Genomic DNA, 6,285 nt, shown 5'->3' with positions numbered 1-6,285 from the left:
AAAGGACCTAGAAGTTTTAGTAGACTTCAAGATCAATATGTCAGCGGTGTTCCATGACAGCCAAAATAACTAATGCATTCTTTAGGCTTCATTGATAGAAGTATAGTGGATTGATTAAGGGAAGTCGGTATAAGTGAACTTTGTTAAAGGCCTACTATGTGCCAAGTACTTTGCCAAGCAAAGGATACAAGGAAAGGCAAAAAAACAGTCCCCGCTTTCAATCTCAAAACAAAATACAGTAAAAACATAACATTACATTTTAAAACTCACATGGCCCATGGGGATCCTTGTGTACAGACTAGTGGTCCTTGTTTCTATTTGAGCTTGATACCACTGATCTAAGGCATGCCATATGAGAATCAGTTGAAGAAACTAAGGATGTATAACCTAGAAGAAAGTAAATTTGGAAGTGTATAATAGTTGTCATAAAATATTTGAAAGGCTATCATATGAAAAAGCAAATAGCCTTTTTTTTTTTTAAATCTCAGAGGACTTTGGGACAAAATGCACTCACCTGTAGTTTCTCCTTAAGTAAAAACAATGACTTGACTGCTTTTCTGCTCTTACCACATACATGCCAATAAAGCAATTTAATGTCCAAAAACTCCACAAGGGTTTAGCCTACATTTGCTGGTAACCTCTCTCCCGTCACTTCCCTATACCTTCCCCCCTTTCTCACACACAAAAATATGCTTGTCTATAACATTTATTTTTCCTACTTTAGCATCATCTTGAGCAGGTCCCTACTCACTCTGACAGGCAAAACATCTGATACAGTCATCAGATTTGATTATGCAATGTCTAAGGCAGCTAATGTGAATGTCCTTGGTCAGGGGTTGTCATATTGAGCTGGGGGGACCTATGATTCCTCTAATATTGAATTTACTTCTATGAATTTTTGTTTATCACTACTTTTTGCCTTTAGTATTAGATCTAGAGAACCATGATTTAATATTATTTATTCATTTTCACCATTACACGAAGTCTAATGAAAGAGAGTGCTATTTCCCATTACTTACACTGCTTCCTTAGTATTTGGTTTTTGATTTTATATCTGCTGGCTCCTGTCTAATATTTCCCAGCCAAGTTTTAATCCAAAATTGTGTTCCTTTCTGTATCTGGGAAAGCTCATACCGCTCCTGGGAGTACTATACTGGGTTTTCTTTTTCCTAGTCTTTCCCTGTCACAAGACTTTATCTGTCACAAAAACTTGGGAGAAGCATATTTAAACTAAGACACATTCAATCAATCCTTCATTCAACCAGCTTTTTATTAATTACCTACAATGTGGCTTCCAGACATTGTGCTGGGCATTGAGGATAATAAAGATATTACCCCTGAAATTAGCTGAGCTTTTCATTCTTCTGCAGCAAAAATAATAAATGTTCTGTAGGCAGTTAAGTGGCTCACTGGATAGAGCCCTGGGCCTGACATCAGGAAGACCTAAGTTCAAATCCAGCCTCTGACTTTTACTATGTGGCTCTGAATAAACCACTGCCCTGTCTCATTTGTCTTCATCTGTAATACAGGAATAATAATAGCACAGACCTCCCAAAGATACCGTGAAAATCAAATGAGATGATATTTGTAAAGAGATTTGCAAACCGTAAAATGCTACAATGAATGCAAACTGTTGATGATGATATATGCTAATTGTGGAATGGCTTAAATTTCCAACACATGTCCTATGCCTGAGGGCATATATATTCTTTCACTATTGGTAAATTCAATGTTATCCCCCATCATTTTTCTTTCCACAGGGTCCTCTGCTTATTCTCATGTTATTCTTCTCCCAGTCATCTATCTTAACACTTCAGACATTCTCCATGCCTTGACTCTTACATGGCACACTTTGAGCCATTGCTGTTGGGATATATAAAACTAGGCAGCTAGGTAGCTCAGTGGATTGAGAGCCAGTTCTAGAGACAAAAGGGATATATAAAACTAATGGAAGTGTAGGGGTGTTTTTTTCAGTGACTCAGAAATGAAATGAGCCTGACTAACCAAACTTTTGAATTAGCACCTTTAGAATTTATTTTTACCAGTGGGACTAAGCATAAAAATACCTCATATTTACATTACTCCCAAAGTACATTTTGTCTAAACAATAGACTATAAACCCAGAAGTTTAGTCCCAGTCTGAAAATAAAGTAGGAGGTCCATAGTGGCAGTTCCTCCCTACTTTAGCCTTACTTTATATGTACACACATAAGATTAAAAGAAGCCTCCACCTTCACTTGGCCAATATCAAGCTTTACTTTCTTCCCAGCTCTGTTCCTGGCTCTGGGTTTCTTTATCTTGGCCCTGCAGCATTCTCACCCTGGAAGATCCCTCTACCTCTAACTTCCTCTTTTGGTTGATGTTACTTCTTGAAATCTCCATTTGTAGAAGTATCCAACCCAGCCAAGTTCCTTCCTTCTTTTCCTCCTCCCCCACCCCTTATGTTGTGAGTTTTATTCCTCCTTAGAATATATTTCCTAAGGGAAGGGACTATTTTTGCTTGTATTTGTGCTCTCAGCACTTAGCAGAGTGGCTGGTTCATAGTAAGCATTATATAAATGCTTTATCTGCCTATCATAGACCCATAGATTTAGAAATTCAAGAGATCCTAGAGGTCCATTTGCCCAAGAGCACATAAGTGGTAAGTACAGTGTTTAGGGGATTCAGTCTGAGATCCTCTAAGTGGGTAGGGGGAAAAGTCCTTTATGTACTCAGCACTGATTTGGGGGACTCACTACCTTTCTGAGCTGAATTCTATATAGGCAGTCATTACACACGAGATATATTTCTGGAAGAGTTGTTTTAAAATACATATCTGGAAAATTGATGTAAATTACAACTGATTTCCCCATAGAAATAATGGTTACAATAGAGGTTATATTCCTGTCCTAAGTAAGCTTGGGAACAAATTTTTTGCAAAAATGTTGTCCAACATTGTAATTCTTCAGTTATAAATTCTATATCCATAGGTATAGAGTAGCTGTTCTTTAGCTGGGGTCAGATTTATTTTAAAAAATGCATTTCAATATTCATTTTCTTTGTAATCCTATGTATTTTATGAATTTAAAGACAAAGAAAGGGTCCATCGAACTAACAAAGGGGCACATGGCACAAAAGAGTTAAGAATCCCTGCTATAAAATATAAAAGCTTTCTAATTCTATATACTTAAACACAGTCTAGTAAATCAAATCCCTTTAGTTGTTCTTTTGTATTCACTCATCAAATATGTCTATTTATTCATCTACTTTAAATGTTGTTTTCTACCACTAAGAATATCATCTTTTAGGGTAGAGACTGTTCTGTTTGGATCTTTTTATCCCCAGCAATTAGTATGGGGACTTGCACTTAGTAGGTGCTTCATAAATGCTGGAAAATTGTGAAGTCTGGAGAGTCAAAAGTAGGGCCTAGAGAGGGATGAAGGAGTTTTTAATTCTCTTGAGTCAACTTTAAAAACAGACAAATGCGGAAAGGGTAAATTAACACAAGGGTAAATTAACACAATGAGAATGGACCTGAATTCATCTGTGGATGTGGAATGTTTTCCTTCCCTTGGATCATGCTTTGTTCTTCCCAGGGCTGTAAGGTGAGCTGGAAATATTTAATAAGATTGGGGAAGCTACACACAGACCAAGGAATGAGACACTTCAGTTATCCACCTGATAGAGTAGATATGGTAGAGTAGATATGGACGTGAGATTTCTGGTTAAGAGAAATGACGCCTCCCTAAATAAAGAGATGTTTTAATAAAAGGAAATAGAATAAATTGAACTGAATAGTTCAGGACTGAGAGCGAGTGTAGTGTAATGACAAGTGGGCGTTTTCCTGAACAGAGATTCCCAGTGAGAAAGATTTTACATAATTTGCATAAACAGTCTAAAGGGAAATGTACTCAGTGAAATACCCCCCCAAAATAATCACTAGCATTTACATAGCACTTGAAGTTTTGTGAAGCACTTTTCATATGCCATCTTATGATGATACTAAACTCAGGTAATCAAAGGAAACCAATCTAAAGGGAAGAAACTGCAAAAAGATGATGTGATGGGTGGGCAAAAAAAAAAAGTGAGAAATAGGTCTCAGTGTGGACAGATATAAAGTAGTAAACAGGAGAAATCTAACCCAAACTACATTTTAATAGGCATACCCTACATAACCTATATATATCTTGGCTGCTCCTTCCGTTAGTGAATTTAACATCCCAAATTAGAAACTTGGAGTAATTTTTCACCTTGTCTTTTCCCTACTAAATTGTTTTTTCCGTCATATTCCCAGTAGGGGCTATTCCAAACCTCCTTCAGTGCCCATGCTGAGGTTCATCCTCACTCCAAGCAGATGATGACACTCTGCTTTCTAAGAAAGATAGTGGAGGACAAACACTGTGGCTATCTTCAGTTTCACTTCTTCAAGCTAGTATACATCTCCATTTTTCTCTCCGCACTTTTTATCTTATTTCAGGGTTCAGCTTTTTGAGTGGAGAGATTCAGATGGAAAGTCCTCTGAGTGCAGTTAATTAAGAACAATTAAAGTAGAAGGAATGATATTGGACTGTATTAGCCTTGCAGGGAGTTCATAATTCACATACCCCTAGAAATAAAATCATGAGCTGGTAAGAATAAAAGACTGCTAGTGCCATGAAGGCAAGCATGAATCCTTCCAGTTTTTCCAAAGAATAACCCTTTGGCCCCTGGGTTTGAAAAGAAAGCCAGACTTCCAAGAAGTGAGGGGAAGGAAAAGGATAAACGAGCAATTAAGGAAACTCCACCTACCTGAAGGCAAGAGGAATGAGTAAGCATCCTTCCCACTGCTGCTACTTCTGTCATAATCAAGGGACAGAGCACTTAGTAGTTACTTAATAAATATTTGTGGCTTGATTGAAGTATTTGCCATCTGACTATACCTCTCATTACTCATGTGACTTCCTAGAAGTTCTTAAATATGATTCTGGTATCCAGTTCATGTGATTTCCAATTTCTTTTATTATTATCCTCAGAATTTTTGATATCTATACTGATGTCCCTTCTATCAATGACAAATTACATTATAGAATTCATCTACATATCCCAAACCTCCTCCCTCCCCATATCACAAAAAGTATTATCCAGAGGACAGACAGGTTCATACAAACTAAGTCTTTCATGTTTCCACCTTTCAGTTCATTCTCTGGAGATAAAATTCACTATTTATTATTCCATTATTCTGTAGCTGTGTATGATATTCTCTCGGTTGTATTCAATTTATTTTATTTTCCCATTTAGTGTTTTCCAAGCATTTATAAAATTAACTTGCTTATTGTTTCTTATGGCATAGTAGTATTCCATCACAATCATATACCTCAGTTTGTTTAGCCATTCCTCAATTGATGGGCATAACTTTACGTTTATATAGTCCTTAAAGGTTTAATAAACACAACTTCATGAAGTAACTAATGCAAGTATCACTGTGCCCATTTTACAGATGAGGAAACAGAGGCTCAGAAAGGGAATTACAATATTCAACTTGAAGCTTTCTGATTCTTAAGACCAGTGCTTTTTTTCTGTTATGTTACATTACCTCTTATTTCCACAGTTCTTCACACTTGAGTCTAGGATTTCCATCTTTATTTCATTTCAGTCACTCAGCAGAGTGGTCATTACTCAGCTTATAATCACTTACAACTTTCACCTCCAATAAGCCAAACTCTGAAATTACGCTTCTGACCTATCCTAACCCATCCCATTATTCTAATGGCATATTTTTATTACATATCCTCTGATCTTTCTGGAGCAGATGACACTGTTAATCATTTCTTTCTTTTGGCTTGCATGACATAGGAGATAGCATTCTAGCATGAGTGTAAAGAACTGAATAAAAAGACTTAGTTTTTAGTCCTTGCCAAACTTACATTTGCTCCCTGTCTGACCTTAAACAAGTCATTAACCCTTTAGGGTCTCTATGAAATGAGGGGGTTAGATTCCCTGCCATCACCTCACCATGCCTTCTGCTGTCAGCCAATGATTCTCCTCAAATCTGATTTGTGAGTTTCTTACCTTAGCTTGCCAGGGTCTAGGACTTCATACCACTTATCTACCATCACTTCACTATGCCATTGTTCATATCTCTCCACCCCAACCCTTTGGTTGTTTGTCTTCCCCTACTGGAATGCAGGCTCTCTGAGAGCAGGGACTGTTGTGCTCGCTTGTGTTCGTATTCTCGGTGCTTTTTTTTCTATCTAAATTAATTGATTCCCAAGATTACTTCCAAACTTAATTCTAGCCAAATCAAATTACCTGCATTGCTATGAACTT

The sequence above is a fragment of the Gracilinanus agilis genome, chromosome 1 (genome assembly GCF_016433145.1).
Source record: "Gracilinanus agilis isolate LMUSP501 chromosome 1, AgileGrace, whole genome shotgun sequence".
Taxonomy (NCBI): domain Eukaryota; kingdom Metazoa; phylum Chordata; class Mammalia; order Didelphimorphia; family Didelphidae; genus Gracilinanus; species Gracilinanus agilis.
The sequence above is the reverse complement of the archived record's forward strand: the minus strand, read 5'-3'. Positions refer to the sequence as shown.